At 41.4% G+C, this 24,182-nt stretch overlaps 1 protein-coding gene across 2 annotated transcripts in view; it reads right to left on the bottom strand.

Moving 5' to 3' along the window:
• GNAQ (G protein subunit alpha q) overlaps nt 1-24,182 on the bottom strand; it is a 319,183-nt gene that overhangs the window by 111,817 nt on the left and 183,184 nt on the right. The gene's annotated exons all lie outside the window — the stretch shown is intronic.

Here is a 24,182-nt window from a genome sequence, read left to right as displayed (position 1 = left end):
GTCAATTTTGGCTTTTGTTGCCATTGCTTTTGGTGTTTTAGACATGAAGTCCTTGCCCACGCCTATGTCCTGAATGGTATTGCCTAGGTTTTCTTGTAGGATTTTAATGGTTTTAGGTCTAACATTTAAGTCTTTAATCCATCTTGAATTAATTTTTGTATAAGGTGTAAGGAAGGGATCCAGTTTCAGCTTTCTACATATGGCTAGCCAGTTTTCCCAGCACCATTTATTAAATAGGGAATCCTTTCCCCATTTCTTGTTTTTGTCAGGTTTGTCAAAGATCAGATAGTTGTAGATATGCGGCATCATTTCTGAGGGCTCTGTTCTGTTCCATTGATCTATGTCTCTGTTGTGGTACCAGTACCGTGCTGTTTTGGTTACTGTAGCCTTGTAGTATAGTTTGAAGTCAGGTAGCATGATGCCTCTGGCTTTGTTCTTTTGGCTTGGGATTGACTTGGCGATGCGGGCTTTTTTTTGGTTCCATATGAACTTTAAAGTAGTTTTTTCCAATTCTGTGAAGAAAGTCATTGGTAGCTTGATGGGGTTGGCACTGAATCTATAAATTACCTTGGGCAGTATGGCCATATTCACGATATTGATTTTTCCAACCCATAGGCATGGAATGTTCTTCCATTTGTTTGTATCCTCTTTTATTTCATTGAGCAGTGGTTTGTAGTTCTCCTTGAAGAGGTCCTTCACATCCCTTGTAAGTTGGATTCCTAGGTATTTTATTCTCTTTGAAGCAATTGTGAATGGGAGTTCACTCATGATTTGGCTCTCTGTTTGTCTGTGATTGGTGTACAAGAATGCTTGTGATTTTTGTACATTGATTTTGTATCCTGAGACTCTGCTGAAGTTGCTTATCAGCTTAAGGAGATTTTGGGCTGAAACAATGGGGTTTCTAGATGTACAATCATGTCATCTGCAAACAGGGACAATTTGACTTCCTCTTTTCCTAATCGTATACCCTTTATTTCCTTCTCCTGCCTGATTGCTCTGGCCAGAACTTCCAGCACTATGTTGAATAGGAGTGGTGAGAGAGGGCATCCCTGTCTTGTGCCCGTTTTCAGAGGGAATGCTTCCAGTTTTTGCCCATTCAGTATGATATTGGCTGTGGGTTTGTCATAGATAGCTCTTATTATTTTGAGATACGTCCCATCAATACCTAATTTATTGAGAGTTTTTAGCATGAAGAGTTGTTGAATTTTGTCAAAGGCCTTTTCTGCATCTATTGAGATAATCATGTGGTTTTTGTCTTTGGTTCTGTTTATATGCTGGATTACATTTATTGATTTGCGTATGTTGAACCAGCCTTGCATCCCAGGGATGAAGCCCACTTGATTGTGGTGGATAAGCTTTTTGATGTGCTGCTGGATTCGGTTTGCCAGTATTTTATTGAGGATTTTTGCATCAATGTTCATCAAGGATATTGGTCTGAAATTCTCTTTTTTGGTTATGTCTCTGCCAGGCTTTGGTATCAGGACGATGCTGGCTTCATAAAATGTGTTAGGGAGGATTCCCTCTTTTTCTATTGATTGGAATAGTTTCAGAAGGAATGGTACTAGTTCCTCCTTGTACCTCTGGTAGAATTCGGCTGTGAATCCATCAGGTCCTGGACTCCTTTTGGTTGGTAAGCTATTGACTATTGCCACAATTTCAGAACCTGTTATTGTTCTATTCAGAGATTCAACTTCTTCCTGGTTTAGTCTTGGGAGGGTGTATTTGTCGAGGAATTTATCCATTTCTTCTAGATTTTCTAGTTTATTTGCATAAAGGTGTTTGTAGTATTCTCTGATGGTAGATTGTATTTCTATGGGATCGGTGGTGATATCCCTTTTCATTTTTTATTGCATCTATTTGATTCTTCTCTCTTTTCTTCTTTATTAGTCTTGCTAGCGGTCTATCAATTTTGTTGATCTTTTCAAAAAACCAGCTCCTGGATTCATTAATTTTTTGAAGGGTTTTTTGTGTCTCTATTTCCTTCAGTTCTGCTCTGATTTTAGTTATTTCTAGCCTTCTGCTAGCTTTTGAATGTGTTTGCTCTTGCTTTTCTAGTTCTTTTAATTGTGATGTTAGGGTGTCAATTTTGGATCTTTCCTGCTTTCTCTTGTGGGCATTTAGTGCTATAAATTTCCCTCTACACACTGCTTTGAATGTGTCCCAGAGATTCTGGTATGTTGTGTCTTTGTTCTCGTTGGTTTCAAAGAACATCTTTATTTCTGCCTTCATTTCATTATGTACCCAATAGTCATTCAGGAGCAGGTTGTTCAGTTTCCATGTAGTTGAGCGGTTTTGAGTGAGTTTCTTAATCCTGAGTTCTAGTTTGACTGCACTGTGGTCTGAGAGACAGTTTGTTATAATTTCTGTTGTTTTACATTTGCTGAGGAGTGCTTTACTTCCAACTATGTGGTCAATTTTGGAAAAGGTGTGGTGTGGTGCTGAAAAAAATGTATATTCTGTTGACTTGGGGTGGAGAGTTCTGTAGATGTCTATTAGGTCCACTTTGTGCAGAGCTGAGTTCAATTCCTGGATATCCTTGTTAACTTTCTGTCTCGTTGATCTGCCTAATGTTGACAGTGGGGTGTTAAAGTCTCCCATTATTATTGTGTGGGAGTCTAAGTCCCTTTGTAGGTCACTCAGGACTTGCTTTATGAATCTGGGTGCTCCTGTGTTGGGTGCATATATATTTAGGACAGTTAGCTCTTCTTGTTGAATTGATCCCTTTACCATTATGTAATGGCCTTGTCTCTTTTGATCTTTGTTGGTTTAAAGTCTATTTTATCAGAGACTAGGATTGCAACCCCTGCCTTTTTTTGTTTTCCATTTGCTTGACAGATCTTCCTCCATCCCTTTATTTTGAGTCTATGTGTGTCTCTGCTCGTGAGATGGGTTTCCTGAATACAGCACACTGATGGGTCCTGACTCCTTATCCAGTTTGCCAGTCTGTGTCTTTTAATTGGAGCATTTAGCCCATTTACATTTAACGTTAATATTGTTATGTGTGACTCTGATCCTGTCATTATGATGTTAGCTGGTTATTTTGCTCGTTAGTTGATGCAGTTTCTTCCTAGCCTTGATGGTCTTTACAATTTGGCATGTTTTTGCAGTGGCTGGTACCGGTTGTTCCTTTCCATGTTTAGTGCTTCCTTCAGGAGCTCTTTTAGGGCAGGCCTGGTGGTGACAAAATCACTCAGCGTTTGCTTGTCTGTAAAGTATTTTATTTCTCCTTCACTTATGAAGCTTAGTTTGGCGGGATAGGAAATTCTGGGTTGAAAATTCTTTTCTTTAAGAATGTTGAATATCGGCCCCCACTCTCTTCTGGCTTGTAGAGTTTCTGCCGAGAGATCAGCTGTTAGTCTGATGGGCTTCCCTTTGTGGGTAACCCGACCTTTCTCTCTGGCTGCCCTTAACATTTTTTCCTTCATTTCAACTTTGGTGAATCTGACAATTATGTGTCTTGGGGTTGCTCTTCTTGAGGAGTATCTTTGTGGCGTTCTCTGTATTTCCTGAATCTGAATGTTGGCCTGCCTTGCTAGATTGGGGAAGTTCTCCTGGATAATATCTTGCAGAGTGTTTTCCAACTTGGTTCCATTCTCCCCGTCATTTTCAGGTACACCAATCTGATGTAGGTTTGGTCTTTTCACATAGTCCCAAATTTCTTGGAGGCTTTGTTCATTTCTTTTTATTCTTTTTTCTCTAAACTTCCCTTCTCGCTTCATTTCATTCATTTCATCTTCTATCAGTGATACCCTTTCTTCCAGTTGATCGCATCTGCTACTGAGGCTTCTGCAATCTTCACATAGTTCTCGAAACTTGGCTTTCAGCTCCATCAGCTCCTTTAAGCCCTTCTCTCCATTGGTTATTCTAGTTTTCCATTCTTCTAATTTTTTTTCAAAGCTTTTAACTTCTTTGCTATTGTTTTGAATTTCCTCCCGTAGCTCAGAGTAGTTTGATCGTCTGAAGCCTTCTTCTCTCAACTCGTCAAAGTCATCCTCCATCCAGCTTTGTTCCGTTGCTGGTGAGGAACTATGTTCCTTTGGAGGAGGAGAGGTGCTCTGCTTTTCAGAGTTTCCAGTTTTTCTGCTCTTTTATCCCCATCTTGGTGGTTTTATCTACTTTTGGTCTTTGATGATGGTGATGTACAGATGGGTTTTTGGTGTGGATGTCCTTTCTGTTTGTTAGTTTTCCTTCTACCAGACAGGACCCTCAGCTGCAGGTCTGTTGGAGTTTACTAGAGGTCCACTCCAGACCCTGTTTGGCTGGGTGTCAGCAGCGGTGGCTGCAGAACAGCGGATATTGGTGAACAGTAAATGTTGCTGCCTGATCGTTCCTCTGGAAGTTTTGTCTCAGAGGGGTACCCGGCCGAGTGAGGTGTCAGTCTGTCCCTACTGGGGGGGGTGCCTCCCAGTTAGGCTGCTCAGGGGCGAGGGACCCACTTTAGGAGGCAGTCTGTCCGTTCTCAGGTCTCCAGCTGCGTGCTGGGAGAACCACTACTCTCTTCAAAGCTGTCAGTCAGACAGGGACATTTAAGTCTGTGGAGGTTCCTGCTGACTTTTTGTTTGTCCGTGCCCTGTCCCCAGAGGTGGAGCCTACAGAGGCAGGCAGGCCTCCTTGAGCTGTGGTGGGCTCCATCCAGTTTGAGCTTCCTGGCTGCTTTGTTTACCTAAGCAAGCCTGGGCAATGGCGGGCGCCCCTCCCCCAGCCTCGCTGCCACCTTGCAGCTTGATCTCAGACTGCTGTGCTAGCAATCAGCGAGACTCCGTGGGCATAGGACCCTCCGAGCCAGGTGCGGGACACAATCTCCCAGTGTGCCGTTTTCCAGGCCCGTTGGAAAAGCGCAGTATTAGGACGGGACTGACCCGATATTCCAGGTGCCGTCTGTTACCCCTTTCTTTGACTAGGAAAGGGAACTCCCTGACCCCTTGTGCTTCCCGAGTGAGGCAATGCCTCGCCCTGCTTCGGGTCTCGCACAGTGCGCTTCACCGACTGTCCTGCACCCACTGTTTGGTGGGTGAGATGAAACCGGTACCTCAAACAGAAATGCAGAAATCACCGGTCTTCTGTGTCGCTCAGGCTGGGAGCTGCAGACCGGAGCTGTTCCTATTCGGCCATCTTGGCTTCACCCCCTACACTAAACCATTCTTGAAAAGACAAATGTATCCTAGGCTTAAAGTTTAGTTTCCATTTGTTCAGATGCTTGTGCTGAAGATAAAGTGAGAATTGACAAGTTTTCCTGTAAAATATGTTGCATATGATCTAAGAGTGGCCTTGGAGAGCAAGGAAACAAGCATGCTCCACTTCCTCTCTAGGAAATTAGTCTAGTCATATACACACCTTTTTTTCTATTCTTATACTTTATGTTCTGGGATACATGTGCAGAACTTGTAGTTTTGTTACACAGGTATATACATGCCATGACATACATCTATTTTTAAACGTGTATTCTATTGTTAAGCAGGCAATTTGCTCAATAAGGCAAACTGCAAATGTTTTATGTAAATCCTACAGTTGCCACCCTTTCGTTTGTAGAAATACACACTCTACGCAAGAAGAAGCTGATCCAATAGTTAAAGTATGAAAGACTTGGCTATTCCGGAAAAAATATTTTCTTCCAACATGTAGGCAAAGACAGTTTCCAAAATTCCTACAGTCTGATCAAATTAAAACCACATGGAAAACGGTTTTTTTTAAACATAGAGAAAAAATGTTTTAAATATGTAATCATACAGTTAGAAATTGGGTATTGTGTACCAATAAACAGTACGAGTTTCAGAAATTCCATATCTAAATTTCTCACAGTATTAAAATAGGAAATAATAATAATTACACAATAATGATTTATTGTCACACTACAAGTACGTATTTGTGAATGCTGAAATACAGCAGTTTGAGATTTTAGTCTTGACCCAGCAGGTGGGCTTTGATGGAGGGAGCTCAGTTATAATATTTTGCACTTCCTCATCTTTGTTCTCTTGTAGTTTACAACCATTTTCAAGAAACCCTGGCTACTGAGAGATTAATTATGACAAACAATATGAACTGTTAAATGAAGTAGCATACTGCTTTTTTACTCATTTGTTTAAGGTTTGTGAGTCTTGAGCAGATATGATTTTATATCTTTAGGCCAACGTGAATTGAGATTCTATGGCTTCAATGGTTTTTGTTAAAGAATTCTTAAAATTGGGGACTGTTCTTTCAAATATACTATTCTTTCTTTTTTTTAACAGAATACTTCAGAGTTCTACGTAATTAGCCAAATTTAATGCATCATATTCTATAAACCTGGTTGATTTCAGAAGGAACTGCAAGCCTTACTTGAGGACAAAGCCTTGCCCGCAGTTGTTTAAAATGTCCTGAAACAATCAGATTCCCAGCCTGGATGCTGGTGGGAGCAAGAGCTGCCTGTAGGTACCAGAAAGGTAGTGACTGCTCATATTTCCATAAGATTATCAAGAACTTTCTTCCTGTGTACATGGCACTAAGAACAGTTCTCCAAAGAGACAAAACCCTATGTCCCACTCCCAATCTGTCTTTTAAAAAAATTTATGGAAAGGAAAATAGTGAAGATCTACTTTCAGGTCTCTGAATTCAATGCGTTTCAAGAGAACTACATAGCCAAGGGCTGTCATCACGCTGGTTGAGTTTTCAACTTTTGATCAGCACAACATATTACAGTACTTCCCCCCTTACCTGAGGGAGACGCATTTCAAGGCCCCGAGTGGATGCCTGAAACCACAAACAGTACTGAATCCTAGTATACATTTTTTCCTATACATACAAAACTGTGCAGCATGGGCACACCAGGCAAAGGGCTGATTCACACCCTGGGCAGGGTGAGGTGGGATAGGGCAAGATTTTATCACAATACACAGAACAGCATGCAATTTAAAACTTACAAACCGTTTATATCTGGATTTTTCCATTTAATATGTTTGGACCATGTTTGACCATGAGTAACTGAAATAATGGAGAGAGAAACCACAGATAAGGCCCTACTAGATAAGGCCCTACTAGATAAGGGATCTACTGTTCGGGGTGATGGTATTTCTTTTTCAAGTTGTTAAGTAACGGCTAAACTTCAGCCAAGACAAAAAATAATGACCTTATATTTATGCAGCTGCTACTAACTCTTCAGACTAGAAGGGAAAGGCTAGTGAGGAAATGAAATCTAATACTTTAAATCTAATGATTTAAAAATACTTGGATAAGAATGTAACTTTCATAGGGCTATCTTGAACCAAGTAGAGAAAAATTTTATGTAGCATAAAATCATATATGTAAAATCATATATAGTAAAGACAGAAAAAAAATAGCTATCTTTGATTGAGCATGGACTGTGTGCCAGGCAGGCACCATTCTAAGCAGTTAACACAGAGTATGCATTTAATCTATACAACCACCATATAAGGTAGGTAATACTATTGGACCCATTTATAGCTCAGAAAACTGAAGTGGGGCATAGGAGGATTGATAAATAACTTGCCTAGGAATTGCAGAGCCAAGATTTAACCCAGTAAGGCTGGTCCAGAATGCCTACCTCATAATGATACACCAATAATGGAGACACAGCAGAAGTTATTTGTGTGTGTATTTTGTACTAAAAAGCTGAAGATAGCAATTCTAGGTTATTGGTATAGTGGGAATGTTTCCAAAAGTGACTGCAAAATAGGCTTTCTAGTAAGATGATTTTAAGATATTGAGAAAAGCAAAGAAGAAAGAAAAAAAATCTGAAATTTGAACATTCACTATTCACTGAATATGCACTAAACTTATGGCCAAAATAACCAATCTAGACAAGTATACTTGAGAAACTATGACTGAAGACATGGACTGGATGGAAGTCATCGGGTGTAGTAAACTAGGCCTGCAAGCCTTCTCCTAATATTTTTTCCTCAAAATACCCTTATTTCCTCCTACCTATGATTAAAAGCCCCCCTGGATCTGTCCAAGCTCTCTCCTCCAATTCCAAGAAAATCCAATATCCTTTCAGGTGTTCCCTAACTGTGCTATTTGGTCAAATTCCCAGCAGGAGTAAGAAAGTTGTAGGATTTCTTTCCTTAGCAGTGAACTTTCAAGTCTGAAAATGCAGATATGCTTGCAAAAGATTCTTTAGAGAAGAAAAAACACCACTGTTTAGGTAATCTTATTCGGTTTGAAATAATCTACTTCTTCTTTTAAATTATACACCAAACCTGTAGGCATAAAAGCAAACCAGGTTCTAGGGAAGAAAAATCTTATTGCCCCTTGTCTTCTAATTACCAATGCTGGAAGACACTCGAGTACAAGTAAGGAGGGAACTCAGCAAAGATTCTCAACAGGCAAGAAGGCATCAACCATTCTTAAAACAACAAAAACAAAACTACAAGATGTTTAAAAATGGAGAAAAGAATAGTAGTAAATCCTGTACTGCTGAATCTAGTAGTATCCAAACTATCATATATTTATTCACAGATATTACTATTAAACTATATCCATTTAAATTAGTATTAAATCCTATATACAACTAAAATTGTGAAAATTATGTTTAAATAGTTGACAGTGTAAAAATATTAATATAACCATCATATATTGAAGGGCAGGTGGAGGAGAGACAGGACATAAAAGTTTTCTATTTTTCTATCTTTCATGGCAGTGAGTAAATAAATGAGTCTTCAGCTGAAATGTAGTTTAAAGAAATAAGTTCAAAATTATGATGTTCTCTATAATCTTGTAGGAGGAACTTTTAGGAATTAATTTCCTGTGAGAATAAAAGGACATATGAAATTCAGTGGCTTTTCTTCAGGGTCTCCTGAATTTCTTTCTACTACTTCTTAGTTCAAGTAAAATTAAGTAACATATATATATTTACATGCAAAGACATAAGTTAATCAGTCTTTCTCTCTATTCATCTAGAATGATACTAGCCTAATGCTGATGACAGCTGTTTCTCAGAAGTGGAATTCTGAGTGACTTTTAAAAGTTGTTTCTGGAAGGCGTGGTGGCTCACACCTGTAATCTCAGCACTTTGGGAGGCCGAGGTGGGCGGATCACCTGAGGTCAGGAGTTCAAGACCAGGCTGGCCAACATGGTGAGACCCTGTCTCTACTAGCAATAAAAAAAGTTAGCCGGGTGAGGTGGTGCTGACCTGTAATCCCAGCTACTCGGGAGGCAAAGCAGGAGAATCGCCTGAATCCGGGAAGTGGAGGTTGCAGTGAGCTGAGATTATGCCACTGTACTCTAGCCTGGGTGACAGAGTGAGGCTCTGTCTCAAAAAAAAAAAAAAAAGATTTAAAAAAAAAATGCTGTTTCGTCATATGATTGATTTTTTTAAAAAAAACAACAGTGTACCATTTTCCAAAAAGGGAATAAAATTATTCTAAAAAAAAAATCAAAATGACTTCTAAATATATTGGCATGAAAAGATGCTAAAATGAATACTGGAACTAAAAAGTAGATTGTAAAATAGTAAAACACTGCTTTTATTTTTAAATCTATGTGCATAAATTCCTAAAAGAAATATAGCAAAATATTAAGAGTGATTATACCCAGTGAGATACTGAGTGATTTAATTTTTTTTTTTTTTTTTTTTTTTTTTTTTTTGAGACAGAGCCTTGCTCTGTTGCCTGGGCTGGAGTACAGTGGTGCCATCTCGGCTCACTGCAACCACTGCAACCTCTGCCTCCCAAGTTCAAGTGATCCTCCTGCCTCAGCCTCCTGAGTAGCTGGAACTACAGATATGCGCCACCACACCCAGCTAATTTTTAGTAGAGACAGGGTTTCACCATGTTGGTCAGGCTGGTCTTGAACTCCTGACCTCAGGTGATCCACCAACCTCAGCCTTCCAAAGTGCTGGGATTACAGGCGTTAATTTTTTTTTTTTTTTTTTTTTTTTTTTTTGCGAAGGAGTTTCGCTCTTGTTGCCCAAGCTGGAGTGCAATGGCAGGGTCTCGAGTCACTGCAACCTCCACCTCCTGGGTTCAAGTATTTCTCCTGCCTCAGCCTTCTGAGTAGCTGGGATTATAGGCACGCACCACCACGCCCAGCTAATTTTGCATTTTTAGTAGAGATGGAGTTTCTCCACGTTGGTCAGCCTGGTCGCGAACTCCCGACCTCAGGTGATCCGCCCACCTTGCCTCCAAAGGGCTGGGATTACAGGCATGAGCCACCGCGCCCGGCCAAGATCTTTAAATTAAAACGTTGTTGCTCACATATTTTCAGTTTTGTGTTATGAAATCTGTGTGCCCAAACAATCCAAAATATATAATTCGTTTTCTGGGTGGGAAGCAACTATATTTCTGCCTCATGATGGGAAATAGAACCCAAGTAGAAATGGGGTAGAATCGGGGTTTCACCATGTTAGCCAGGCTGGTCTCGAACTCCTGACCTCAGGTGAGCCACCCACCTTGGCCTTGCAAAGCACTGGGATTACAGGGGTGAGCCACCATGCCCGGCCACAAGAACTTTTAAATTGATACTTGCTGCAGCATTTTCTGATTTGTCTACAAAGAGCTACATTACTTGTACAATTTAATATATATATAAATGTATACATTAAAAAGAGAACCCTAACAATTTTCACTTGGATGCTGCTGAGATTTTTAGTGGCAATTCTGAAGAGAAGATAATTTCTAGATAGTCTTTGTGACTCCGATGAGGAAAAAATAAAATCTACTGTAAAAAAAAACTCCCAAAACTTTAGTTTCTGAGAGCTGACTCTTCATTAAGGGAAGAGGAGTCATATGGTACCCTCTTCACCATCTTCTTCTTTGGGGTCCATACTGGCTGGGTTGGGAACTGCCTCTTTCCCTTCCCTGATGCCTCCCGTAGAACCTTCACTTCTAGTTCTCAGACCATCTCTCTTTTTCCCCCAGGCCTCGTGGTGAACAGCAATATGTTGTTAGCTGCTACAGCAGCTGGTGAATAATCAAAGTTCTTACTGAATCATGTGTTAATCAAACCAGAAGTCAGACTTGACTGATCAAGAGCTTCAATTTTTACAGTAAAATGGGATGGCTTTTCAAAAACTGCTTTATTTCAGACAACCCTTCATTAGCTTGTTTGAGACTGAGATAATTAAAGTAGGGTTGATACGATAATTTCCACTATCCATAAATCATTACATCTCTCAACTTTATCCAGAGACTGGTACCAGGAATCCAAAGCCCTGGGCTAAGTACACTGGGGAGAGAAGGGTAAGAAATTTCAAACTTCCAAATTACAGCCTTCAGATTCCTCATTTGATTTTAAATACAAGTTTCCTGGAAAAGGTAACGTTCTGCATTCCAGTATGTGCTTCCCTGTGGTACTGAAATCCTCATGGCACTGCCAGTGATAGAGCAGCAGCATGGGCTGCCTGCCCTGAAGCATCACATGAGCCATAACTTGAACGAGGCTCCAAGAACTGGAGATAACCAGAAGGGCAAGAAGGTATGGGTTGATCGCTAGAGTGGCTATACTTTAACTTGGAGGAAACACTGGATTAAATTTAGGTGGGTGGAAGTTTTCTATTTAAGAATAAGTACCTTACTCCATAGTGGGTTAAGTGCTGAAAAATACATAAGAACTATGTATCTAATTAGAACATTAATCCAAAAATGCCTTCTCTAATACTTTAGCATTCCTGTGCCAAGTTATGATGACAGAGAGCTTTGTTTCTTAACACTTCTGAGATTTCTGAGAGCCAAGTTCAACTTTTGACTGTTTTATTTTCTTCACAGGCAAAAGGAGAGTATAACCTTTCCAAATGACTCAGTGATTCATCTTTAATTCATTTTTCCTGTCTGGGAACCCGGACGTTTTCCTCTGCAAATGCTCCAAAGTACATGTTTCATTTTTTAAGAAAATGTTACAATTCTTCCTCTGCCATTTTGGATGCATAGTGTATTCAGTAAATGGTTGATTGAATAATGGCTTTTCTAAAGATACAGTCTGGTGACATGAAATAATTTGTATACTTCTAAACAGAACATTACCTCCTTCAAAAAACAATGAATGAATTAGCATGTAGATAGGTGCAAGTTTATTATCTCTGTTCTCATTCTCAAATGGGTATTTGGTGCAGATGTATGCATTTGATTGCCTTTTTTTTTTTTTTTTTTAAGACGGAGTCGCAGTACAGTGGCGTGATCTCGGCTCACTGCAACCTCTGTCTCCCAGGTTCAAGCAATTCTCCTGCCTCAGCCTCCCAAGTAGCTGGGATTACAGGCATGCGCCACCACGCCCGGCTATATTTTGTATTTTTAGTAGAGATGGGGTTTCACCATGTTGGCCAGGCTGGTCTGGAACTCCTGACCTCAGGTGATCCGCTTGCCTCGGCCTCCCAAAGTGCTGGGATTACAGGAGTGAGCAACTGCACCTGGCTGCATTTGATTGTTTTGTTTTAACATATATAACATGTTTGGTCTTACATCTGAACCAAATACTTTAAAACAAAGAAGAAAAAAAGAATAAATGAATTATCAGTCTTCCATTGTTGATTTTATAGTCTAGATCATGACAATGTGTTTGTCTCTAGGGAAGGGGTGAGAAGATGATGATTTGGGCATAGACCTTGAGTTGGTGGGGCAGTTCCTTTATCTGAGCCCAGGGTCACAATTCATACTCTTCCCTTCAGGGAGAGCACTGGAGAGAGATGAAAGGGACACAGGTAGGGAAAGCAGACCGATAGGCCACCCCTGAGCACTATACAAGGAGTATTAACTGGACTCTGGGGAGGACACATGGTAGAAGAAACAGCACTCCCTCTACCAGTCACTGCTGAGCTCATGCTGTTACACGTGAAGCCCAGATGTCATGCCTCATGTATTCAGGTTAAAAAACAAAACAAAACAGCCCAGTCAAATTGTATTGAAGCACAGACACACACGCAAAGAATTTTCAGTAATATTTTCTGCCCCTATGGGAGTTTATGCTTACCTATAAAAGAAAAAAAGAAAACTCTGAATGTATAACACATACATTAGAGAAGCTTTCTTAACTGCTTTGTGGTGAGAGGCTTGCATTAAAAATAGACATTGGAAGCATTTAAATAAAAAATTATCCAGCATCTCACACTGGAGTCAAATTTTACATTGACATTTCCTGCAAGGGCAAATGGGAGGAAAAAAGCCCAAAGCTCTCAGTATATATTTAAACCAGAACAGCCATAGAGAAATGATTGGCAATGGAACAATCAGTATTTGGCAATTTTCTCACAATAAATTGGACAAAATCACTGCAATTTGGTATAAATGTTCCTTTCAGGAATTACATTTTATTCTAAGGTTCTTCTTCCCCCTTTGCCTCCAACTTAGCTGCATCCTAGAATTTGTACATAAAATGAAGCTACAAGAATCATTATTTTAGATTTATCAAGGGTTGTGCCCAACTATTATACGTAAACATATAAATGAGTAAGTGAAACAAATAATATGTAAACTATGCAATGCACAGTTTGGCACTGGTCAAAGTCCTCTGACACAGGACTACCTTCACTATATGGAAGACTCTGACTAGGCACCATCCTTAATACTCAAGTTTTATTCTTAAAAACAAGGAGAAACTGAATCATAAGTTCTTAGTAGGGAGGCTCAGTGGTTTCTTGGTAAGGTAAAGTGCTTCTATTCTGTGTCTTCAAGTTGGGAGTGCCCACTACTGCCCAAAAGCATGGCTTCAGTTTTGGTTATCACAAAACTTTGTATGATCTATGCCAAAATATTAAAAATGAGAATAGCCTTTTCACTCCTCTGCAGGTGTATAGCTTAGAAATTAGTTAATTAACTATGTGAGCTAGAAGTTTAGTTTTCAATAAATCAAATCCCTCTAGGGGGAGTTCTCTGCCTTAAGAAACTATATTAAGGTGAACTCCTTGACTGTCTTCCCCTCACAGAGAGCTGTCATTAGAGCTACAACTCCCATCCCCTATTCTGGCTTTCCTCTAACCCTAGCTATTATTAGGAAAGGATGGGAGTAACTACTGCCTTGCACTGGGATGGAAACTACCACGTGGGCTTCAAGGCTCTAATTGTAGTTAGAAAAGCTGAACTGAAACCATCAACCAGGCTCCCTCTTTATGATCTGATCAATCCTGACAGTACCATGTGAACAGAAGGGCACAGAATTGACAAACAACATTCCTTGGCTGAGAAAATAAATTGGTTTTCATCAAAACCAGTTCAGACATGCTATTAGGTGGAATGTAGGGGGAACCTCAATATTTAGGAATGAAAAACAACCTTGTTTTAGAGAAAAGATACTTGTTGAATTCTGATTTCTATTTGCTATGTTTTGGAGGTGCTTTGTTGAAGACTGCCTAGAGAGACAGAATCGTGGAGAAACACAGGTCATCTTGCTTACAGCATGCTTTCCAAGGCTGAGGATGCTGAGACACTGAGAGATTCCCTGGTTTCCCATGCTGGGATTCTCTCAGTCTTTGATGAATAGCACCTCTGCAGCATCAGCGACCTCCAGGCATATGGCCCAACCCAAGCTGAGATGGCTTTGGAACCTTGGGATACTTTGATGAACATATATGTATCTTTTACAAGGCTCCAATGGGTATGTGTACCTTCTGCCAGGCTCCTAGAATTCTAGATACAATCTCAATGCAAAGATACCCATTAATAGAGGCACCACATGATCCATAGTCCCTCAATCCTAGTCTTTCCATCCCTACTGAAGGGGCTCAAATGACAGACCATAAAGTTTTTGAGCTCAAATCTTTTATTTTGGATATCTGCAGAAAGAAATATGCAGAAATAAAAGCACACACAGACTAAGGTATGTGTAATCTGATTATATTTTACTTAATGCATTATTGCCTTCTTAATAATACAATTAGAAAGACTTAATTGGATCTTACAAAAGTTAGATATCATTATCTAAGATCAATCTAACCCATCCTTAAACATTAATGTGGCACTGAAACAAAGCACGTGATCATCTCCCTGCTCCTCCTGCTGGCCTGCTTCCTCCACCTTGAGCCATGCGGATATCTGGGGGAAGACAGGCAGATGAGCAGAGCATTAGGCGGGAAGGAGGCCAAACTGTCCTAGAAACAGCAAGGAGGCTGTGGAGACAGGGACAGAGGAAGTGAGCAGAAGAGTGCTAAGGTGAGAGACACAGGCCTTACAGAGCTGGCCTGGTTTTACTGGTCAAGGCCCAGTAAAACAATTTCTTTATTCCTTTCACAGAGCCCACCAAAGTGATTCCAGATAACAGTGATGATCTGTTGTTTATGGAGGGCATGCCAGCTGTCAGTCTTCCTAGATAAGAATCACTAGCTTCTGCTTTGTGCAGAAGCATGGGTGGGATGGATGCTGACCCCTTGGATAGAGTAGTTTGGCACATTTGCCCTAGGAAGTCAGAGGAAACTGGTGTCAGGTGAACCATTTATTCTGAAATTGGTTTTCGAGGTGGAAGTAAAAGGAAGTCTACAGGGAACCTAAAGGTTTCTTTGGAAATATAATGAACACACAAACATGGGGATGTAATTTCTTTGTAATACAATTTAAACAGCTATTCCTGGGCATGTTTTCTGCATGGGGTCAGTCATGGCTTACTCATTAGACTAAGCCACCTAAAACCCTTAGCTTCCATTTGCAGTTCCATCTCAAGGCCCTTAATTGAGGGCCTGGATGGGTCTGTGGCTCAGAGGGTTGTGTCTGGGTTCATTATCATATCAGGTCCTTATAACTCAGAAACTTCTTATGCTGACCACACCCCACCATTCTGGCAGAATCCAGTAACTGCCAAATTACTCTAATGCAATCTGCCACGGAGACAGTAAAAGACACTTCTCCCAGGACTGGCCTCAATTTCTTTTTGGGGTAACTTACAAAATTCCAGGTTTGGAGTTCCTGGGATTTGAAACAGGTATTTAATCTCAAGTTATCATGACAGTCTACTTCCCAGAAGGTTGTGGTGCACTAAATGGTCCCTTTAAGCCTTCATCTAGCAGAAAACGATGGAAACTACCAAGGGCTTCACCTCTAAAATAATGATCCCACTCCTGGGCAAGAGGACAAGACCACGTCGAATTCAAAGAGGCCATGAAGGGGCCCACTGTTCTCTTCCTCAACAACCCCATCCACTCTGGGCCATTCCTCCATTAAAATCATGTCTAGAAATGAAAAATCCATTATATTGGCTTAAAGGGTTTTTCTTTATATTATTTCTCTATATAACCAGAGACAAATGCATAGGAATAAAATAAACCATCAGAATAAATTCTGATCAGAAGATTCCAGGCTTCAACCAGTTGCTAAGTATAAGATGGATCCCTAAGATTCTGAAAATCACAAATTGTAGGAAGAAATTAAAAATGGAAGATGTGAATCAGAATTTCAATATACTATCTGCTGTGTGTCCTTGAGAAAATTATTTAACATCTCTGAATCTGCCTTTTTAAATTATTTATTTATTTATTTATTTTTTGAGATGGAGTTTCGCTCTTGTCACTGAGGCTGGAGTGCAATGGCACGATCTCGGCTTACTGCAACCTCTACCTCCTGGGTTCAAGTGATTCTCCCACCCCAGCCTCCCAAGTAGTTGGGATTACAGGTGCCTGCGACCATGCCCAGCTAATTTTTTGTATTTTTAGTAGAGACAGGGTTTCACCATGTTGGCCAGGCTGGTCTTGAACTCCTAACCTCGGGTGATCTGCCTGCCTCGGCCTCCCAAGTACTGGGAATCTGTCTATTTTTAATGTATAAAACAAAATTAGAAAATTTTTAAAAAACTATCTTATTACAAAACTATGGGGATGAAGTTAAATACTATATATGAAAGTTTCTAAACTGCAAAGTACTACTCTAACATGAAATTAGTTTTTTTTTAAAGCATTTCAAAACTGTAACTCGTCGGAAATATAACTCAAAGAACTGGAGATTTTAAAAACAATCCATTTTTGCAAGAGTCCTTGGCACTACTTCTTGTCAGAAAATCTAAAATGGTATTACATTTCTCTCTTCACTGGTAATGTCTATTGTTTGTTTCTTACAGTGAGCCACTGGCAAGTGTCAGAAGCAATTGTTGAACCTAAGTTGGAGCTGGAACTTCCTTTTTTAAACAAAACTCTTGGTGGTAAATTGCTTCAGTGTATTATTTCATTATAAACTTGAGATGGAATAATGGAAATTCCTTACAATCTATCTGGCATCAAGAAAACATGTAGGTTACATTGGTAAATATCTGCAGAACACATTAGAAAATCTAACCAGTTCCTTTGTGGATATTATTTTAAAAGTAATTTCCTCTGAGCACGGTTATATTCTCATATGAACCCCCAAAGTTACTTTAAAGAACACAATTCCATATGTACATAAAGAACACAATTCCAAGTTCACTATAAGGCTTGTATCTATCCTTCCTCAGCGTCTCACAACCATCTCTTTATAATCAGAAAGACGACCACCTCATCCAGAAACACTGAAAGAAGCAGACACTTACTGTAAAACTTTACACAGTATAAACAATCTGCAACAGATGGAGAGTGACTGACATGGGCAATCATCACCCGGCTTGAAGAAAGGGTGGTATCTTGGAGGGTCTAGCACAGGGACCCTGAGGGCAGAAAGGCCAAGGCTAGTATAGATAAGAGGGTCCTAAAAAATGTCACTGTCAACTAAAGAAAGAGTTGTTGCTTAAAGTGGGAGTCATGTCACAGCAGATCAAAGAGAAATGTGACCAAGTGAAACTAGAGAGAGTCAGAGGTAGGCCAGGAGGCGATGCTCTAGCTGAGCACTGCATTCATGTGTATTATCCTTGAGGAAACAAGGCATACTTGTGTTCAAAGACCTGAAGATGGTCACAGATCAGCCGTCTGTGGGCAAAACACAGTTCACAAACGTGCTGTTCGGCCACAGTCTGTTGATTTGCATAATATAATTTAAAAAATATTGAAATAGCTTCCAACATTAAAAATGTGGAAATTTCCCTTAAAAATCCTGATTTCTGCCTTCTCTTGAAAAATCAAGAGATGTGTGGCAAGTCAGGGCCCTCAATTCCACAAGGTAAGTGCTGGCTGCAGCCAAGCTGCGGCTGCCCCTTGGGAGGGGCAAGCGCTTTCCGCCTGCTTCAATGCCATCAATTCCTCACCCTGCCTGCTCCATTCACCTGCACACTTGTAGGGATTAGAGTTATTGTTGCCCAGCTAGAAAAACAAGCTGGTTAGGAGAGGCTGATTATGATAGGAAAAAAGAATGAAGGGGGTGGTCCTTATGGGTGTGCAATGGGTCCAAAGAAACGTGGGCAATCCTGGTAGGCCAAGAAGACCTCTTCAAAAGAACAAGACAGAGAAGGAACCAATTAGATGGGTAAGGTAGGTCGGGAGGGGTCAGGGAGATGGCGGAACTGTTTATCATCTTATTTTCTCCTTTACGTGAGGAGAAAATGCAGCAGAGAGTGAAGCATGCCCCTTTTAACCTAAATATAGTGAATAAGGCCCTCTCCTTGGTTAATCCTCCCTCAGAGAACAGTATCCTTAGAGTCTAATATAAGTAACATTTTTGCAATGTTTTAGAGTTAGCAAAGCACTTCTACATACATTTTCTTTCATTTAACCCTCAACTACAATTCTATGAGCCAGACCAGACAAATATGATTATCTCATGTTACAGATGAGGAAGCTGAGGGCTCACGAATTTCACTGGGAGGGAACTCAGACAGGCCTAGACTTTTGCCCCTGGGACCCAAGAACTCGCCACCCCTCAGTAATGACCTACCCTGTCCTGAAAGGAACACTGGAATACTTCAACCTTCCTGAACTGTGGTCGCTGAGATAGCATCAATGCCAGATTAGTGATTTAGAAGGTGTTTCCCTTACTAGGATAATCTTTCCCTGAGCAAATCCATCTAAAAAAACTCCGACAGCCAGAAGTTTGCTCAGCCTTGCAAGGCAGTGGTCTATTACGTCTAGAAACATCCCTTGCTCAGCCTTGCAAGGCAGTGGTCAGTTATGTCGAGAAACATCCCTTATTTGTTCATGAAAGTCCTGCAAATATTTTGGCAAATAAATTCAGAAAGCCGGAAACGCTAATTATTAGGCAGAGACAAACCCACAGTAATAACATAAACAACAAAGTGCCTTTTCAGCGCTGCTATTCAGTGTGCCTTCCTGTTGCCAGTGCCACGAAAAACACGATGGGAATGGCCTGGAGGAGATGGAAGAGGAAATGACTCCTTGAAAGACCACGTCCTGTGGGCAGAGTGCTGCCTCACAATTTGCTACAGCAGATATCAAAAAGGAAGGGTGGGTAGTATAATTTACAGGGACAGAAAAGTGGTTAAAAAAATAGAGCTCCTTAAGAATACTGTTAAGGTGGGGCACTTACAATTAGTTTTTTAATAGACGAACTTTATTTTTTACCTTGGGAATGAAAAGTGGGGAGATAAAATAAGGATTTGGTCAACTGGCTACAAATATCTACGAACTAGTCCACTGTCAAGGCAAACGTCTATGCAGGGCCTCCCTGTGTGGTTGTGCATTTTTGGCCTTGTGCAAAGGGACATGTGGTAGAGATCAACCTGGGGCCTGGAACCAGTCAGCATTCTGTTCACCAAGCTGTGTGCCTTGGTTAGTCAGTAAGAAGCACCTTTGAGTAATTTGCCTGCCCACTGGGGCCTAGAGATGCCTTTTCCATTTGCACAAAGGCGCTCTATGATAGCAGACCTGCACTTCAGTGAGTATCTGTCCATTTCAGTTTCTGTCCCTTCAAGGCCATGTCGTTTTAGATGTTAGGTGATGTAGTCACGTTGGATGCTCTGGATTTCAGCCAGCTAGGTAGGACCTTAGACAAATCACATAAGTGGTTTTCTGCTTCACTTTCTCTACCACGATCAATGAGAACAGTCCCACCTACCCCTGTCTCCTTGGGGCCATTGTGAAGCCACTGCCAAGAGTCTAAAAATCACAGTTCTTTCTCTGATGTGTTCAGTACCATCTTCTACAGAGTTTTCACATCTATTAACACCACATTCTTCCCCCTCAGTAAAGCTGAAAGTAAAGAACAAAGATTTTAAGTTCAGTGACAAGCTAAGTGGCAAAGGGGACTCATAAGCTCACTTGAATAGGGCAATTTCCACTTCCCAGGCAAAGCACACACTTTCATGTGTCGGAATTCAAACCACTCTCACAGATCTTCAAGCTATTTCACTAGAGTCTTAGCGTGCAACTCTCTTAACAAGCAACCCCATTGCTGGCATCTCTGAGGCAGCAATTCAAACCCCAAATTGGCTTGTTTCCTCCGACAGGCTGCTGGGATACAGATTCCTGGCCAACAGCAGAAAAGCTGGCAGCTCACTGCCTCTTCCAGAGTTGGCTTGGCCAGGGCAATGCCGGAACAACTGGTCTCACTGCCTTCTGAGATGACAATTAATTAGTGTGGTGGGAATAAGGAGTGGTCTATCCAGAGAGCTGAGCCTTTACCCTTCTGAGGGCTGTGGCACTGGCCTCTCATCAGAGCCAACATCCACATCGTAAGTCTCACTGTGCATGGCTCCTGGCTTCCTTAAGGCAGTCTGGAGGGAGACAGGGATGGAAGACCTTCCAAGAAGTTCTTTGTTGGGGAAAAAGAAAAAGGAAAGAACACAAGCAACACTAAAAATACAATTCAGAATCAGAGATAAATACCCGAGAGCAAAATGCAATGCTAAGTTAGACAAGACACTGTTCTAGACATAATAAAGGAAAAAAGGACAAATGTTTCATTGAGAAGTGTCTCAGAGCGTAGCATGAAGAAAAATGTGTGGTGACAGAAATCTAGCCCCACTGAGGAAAATTCGAGCTCAGTGACAACATCCTCAGCATGCTTTATTAGGCACTAGCACCAAGTGCATTGCTCAACATGCTGTGAATGAGAACACATGAGTCACAGGACAGCACCCCCTGCTTCAGCCGACAGCAAAGGACGTCGATTATTTAACTGTGGAAGAGGATAACTGATGACTCCCAACGGTTTTCCAGAAAGGAACATAACATCTCACTGCAGGGATGGGGGAATTAAAACGACTCTCAAGCATCCTAAAACTATCTAAAAAATAGAAAAAATAAGTATTTTTTTTTTTTTTTTTTTTTTTTTTTTTTTTTACCAGAGATTTTATAGACCTGATAGTGCACTACTTCTCAGCCACAGACAATATCGAGACAAAGCCTTGATATTGGAGTGGGGTCAGGAGTTCAATGTGGAGCCATGTAGGGTCTACAACTAGAATGATGATTGAAACCTGAACCCATGGGTCCCTTACCGGCCAGTGCTTTCTGAATCTTCTCCCAGCTAAACTGAAGGAAAATGGTCATCTGGTCATCTGTACTGGCTTTTCAACCTGCTTCCTACCCTGCTGCCCCCAGCCTGTTGTAATCTATTTTCCACCTCCACCACAGTTCCACAAAGCAAGAGCTGGCAGGAGATGATCAAATCCAATGGGCCCCTTTCAGCTCTTCTCTTACTTGCCTTCTCTGATGCCCAGACTGGAGAGCAGTGGCACGATCATGGCTCACTGCAACCTGGACCTCCTAGGCTCAAGCAATCCTCTCACCTCAGCCTCCTGAGTGGCTGGGGACAACAGGTGTGCCACCATGCCTGGCTAATTTTTAAATTTTCTGTAGAGATGGAGTCTCATCATGTTGCCCAGGTTGGTCTCAAACTCCTGGCCTCCCAAAGTGCTGGGATTACAGGCATGAGCCACCTTGCCCAGCCCTTGGCAGTATTTGATAATGCTGTACTGACCACTCTGTCTAAAACTACGTTCTTCTGTGCTTTTCTGATACTACTTTCTCCTCATTCTATGATACCAGTGGCACCTTACCCATTCAGCCAGGCTTTCACCTAAGCTCTAGGCCAGTACTTCCAAATGTCGGCTACACACTTCACCTGATGGCCGCAGGCCCCTTCAATCCCAGCATGTCCCAACATGTCCCAACATGCCCCACATGCCCCTATCTGCTTCCACTACCCCTCAGAAGCTGGTTTTCTTCTCATTTATCTGTCAGAGTCAATAATGCCCTCACTCACCAAGTCACCTCTGCCAGAAATCCTGGACAACCCTGGCTCCTCCTGGTCTCCTGCATCCACCACTTCCAGTTTACTCACTCAGTGTTCTTCAGTCTCCTCCATCTCTCTCTCATTTTGTCCCTCGTCTCCAACTCCACCTCTACTGCCCTGGGTCTGGGCCTCATTCTCTCCTGCTCGGGCCACAGCAACAGTGTCTATGCTCATCTTCTGCATCCACAAAGATCTTTTTCCAGTCCGTTCTCCACAGTGTGATGATTTCTCGTGAACATAAACCTAATCATATCATTCACCTGCTTAAAGCCCTCCCACAGATCCACATGATTTATAGGACAAAGCATTTCTGATTTGAACCCTCTAGAACTTCCTAGCCTCCTCACCTCCCACTCTGTGCCTTTAATCTTAGCAGCCACTCAGACCTCCTTTCAGTTCCCCAGACCTGGCAAACCCATCCAGATGTCCACACTTTCTCTCTTTGAGGTTCTCTTTGCCTTACGTGTCCTTTGTCCACCTGTAAAAACTGCTGGTGTCCTTCATGACCAACTCAAATGCCTCCTTTTCTCTGCAGGCTCTCGTGACCCTCGCCTGCCTCTTCCCAGGCATCATCACTGCTGCCTGCTCACCGCCATGGCACATCTCCACCCCCACATCTGTCTCACACAGGGTCTGAGGGCTCCTGGGGAAGAAGGACCACCATTGCTCTTTTCTCCTCTCCCCAGCTCTTACTGAAGTGCTTGGTACCTCATAAAGGATCAATAAATGTTTACTGGAAAAAAATGTCACCCATCCCCAGATCTTCACAGGTGTGTCTAATTTCATATTCTCTCTTTCCATACAAACCTGTGTTTACGAATTGACACTTAACATACTTGTTTTACTCAGCAAAGTCATTTCTTCCACCAAAGATGGAAACAGTAAATCCAACATAGTTGTATGGCTTGCACAAAATTGGAGAGAAAAAGACTGAGACACCCAAGGTTTCAGATGAAAACCTCATTTTTTCCCCTCAGTGATCAATAAAAAGTTTTTGTGATAAACCTCCTCCAAAACAGGATGCCTATTGTGTAGGACATGCCTCCTTCCCCCAGTATGGAATTTAAAATGTTCAGTGATAAGGTTTCTGATATGTGTCATTATCTGGATATTCTGAGTATTTCTGCATGAAGAGCCAAAATCTGTGGCTCCTTAGAAAGTAGAGCTGGATGTATGCTCTGATGTCATTGTTGTCTTCACAGAGGGCACTGAAAAGAACCCAATCACTGGGACGGGTAAGTGACATCAAGTGAGTCTTAACCATTCTAAATGTTTTGCTTTTATTTCTATCTCCAAGCCTTTATTATGTATCTGCTCTAGTAACTGTGTCCTGCCTCCCAGCTCCTGATCCCTCCTGTCAGTTTCCCACTAGTTAACCCGTCTTCCAGTAGGGTCCTATCCTGGGGGTTATTACAAATGCTGGTAGCAGCATGTCATGGAAAGTTTGCTCTGTTTACTTTAATTGTTGTTGCTTTACTTCTGCCTGCTGCAAAGACCCCTTTTCTTTACACTCCATCGTTTCTGACCCATGCAATGCACAACCTAATACCAACTGAGCTGGCACCACTCCTTTGATGTATTGTTTCAGAGGAAGGTTATTTTTGCTGGCTTGAAAGGTTTTCTTTTCTAGCTTTAGGTAAAAATCAGCAAAGATTCCAGTTCTTATCAATTGAGTGCTTAAGTAAACAGAGCAGGTGCCAAAGTCAATAGGATATGGAAAACAAGATTCTGCTGAAGATTATTTGTAATGGGGATCAACTGCTGACATAGAATCAGGAGTTCACACTTGATGAAAACGAACATGAAAGAGGAAAAAGCCCAAATTTCCAAACACGGGGGCAGGGTTGGTTTGCCTGCAGCCAAGTCAGTTAGGCAAGGTTCATGGTTTTCATGAAACTAGATGGGGTTTCCTTCTTGCATCAGAAGAAAGCTCTCACAAATACAGAGAATAAAACTCTCCATTCTGCCTCATCCTCATTTTAATAAATTCCCAGTGCCTGCAGTGACAGTGACGTCCTGACCGCCTGACTCACTTAGGACAGTCCCTTCTGTGCCTGGACTCAGAGCTCCAAGGCATAAGTGCTTTGGCAGAGCAATGAAGAAAGGTGCTGGAGTATAACTGCTCAGTGGCAGAATAACCATGGCAATGCATAATCAACCTGTTCTGCCTGCCAAGGCCCTGAA

Source organism: Symphalangus syndactylus, chromosome 3 (genome assembly GCF_028878055.3).
Source record: "Symphalangus syndactylus isolate Jambi chromosome 3, NHGRI_mSymSyn1-v2.1_pri, whole genome shotgun sequence".
NCBI classification, from domain to species: Eukaryota; Metazoa; Chordata; class Mammalia; order Primates; family Hylobatidae; genus Symphalangus; species Symphalangus syndactylus.
Note: the sequence above shows the minus strand (reverse complement) of the source record. Positions and strands in the feature narration are given on the sequence as shown.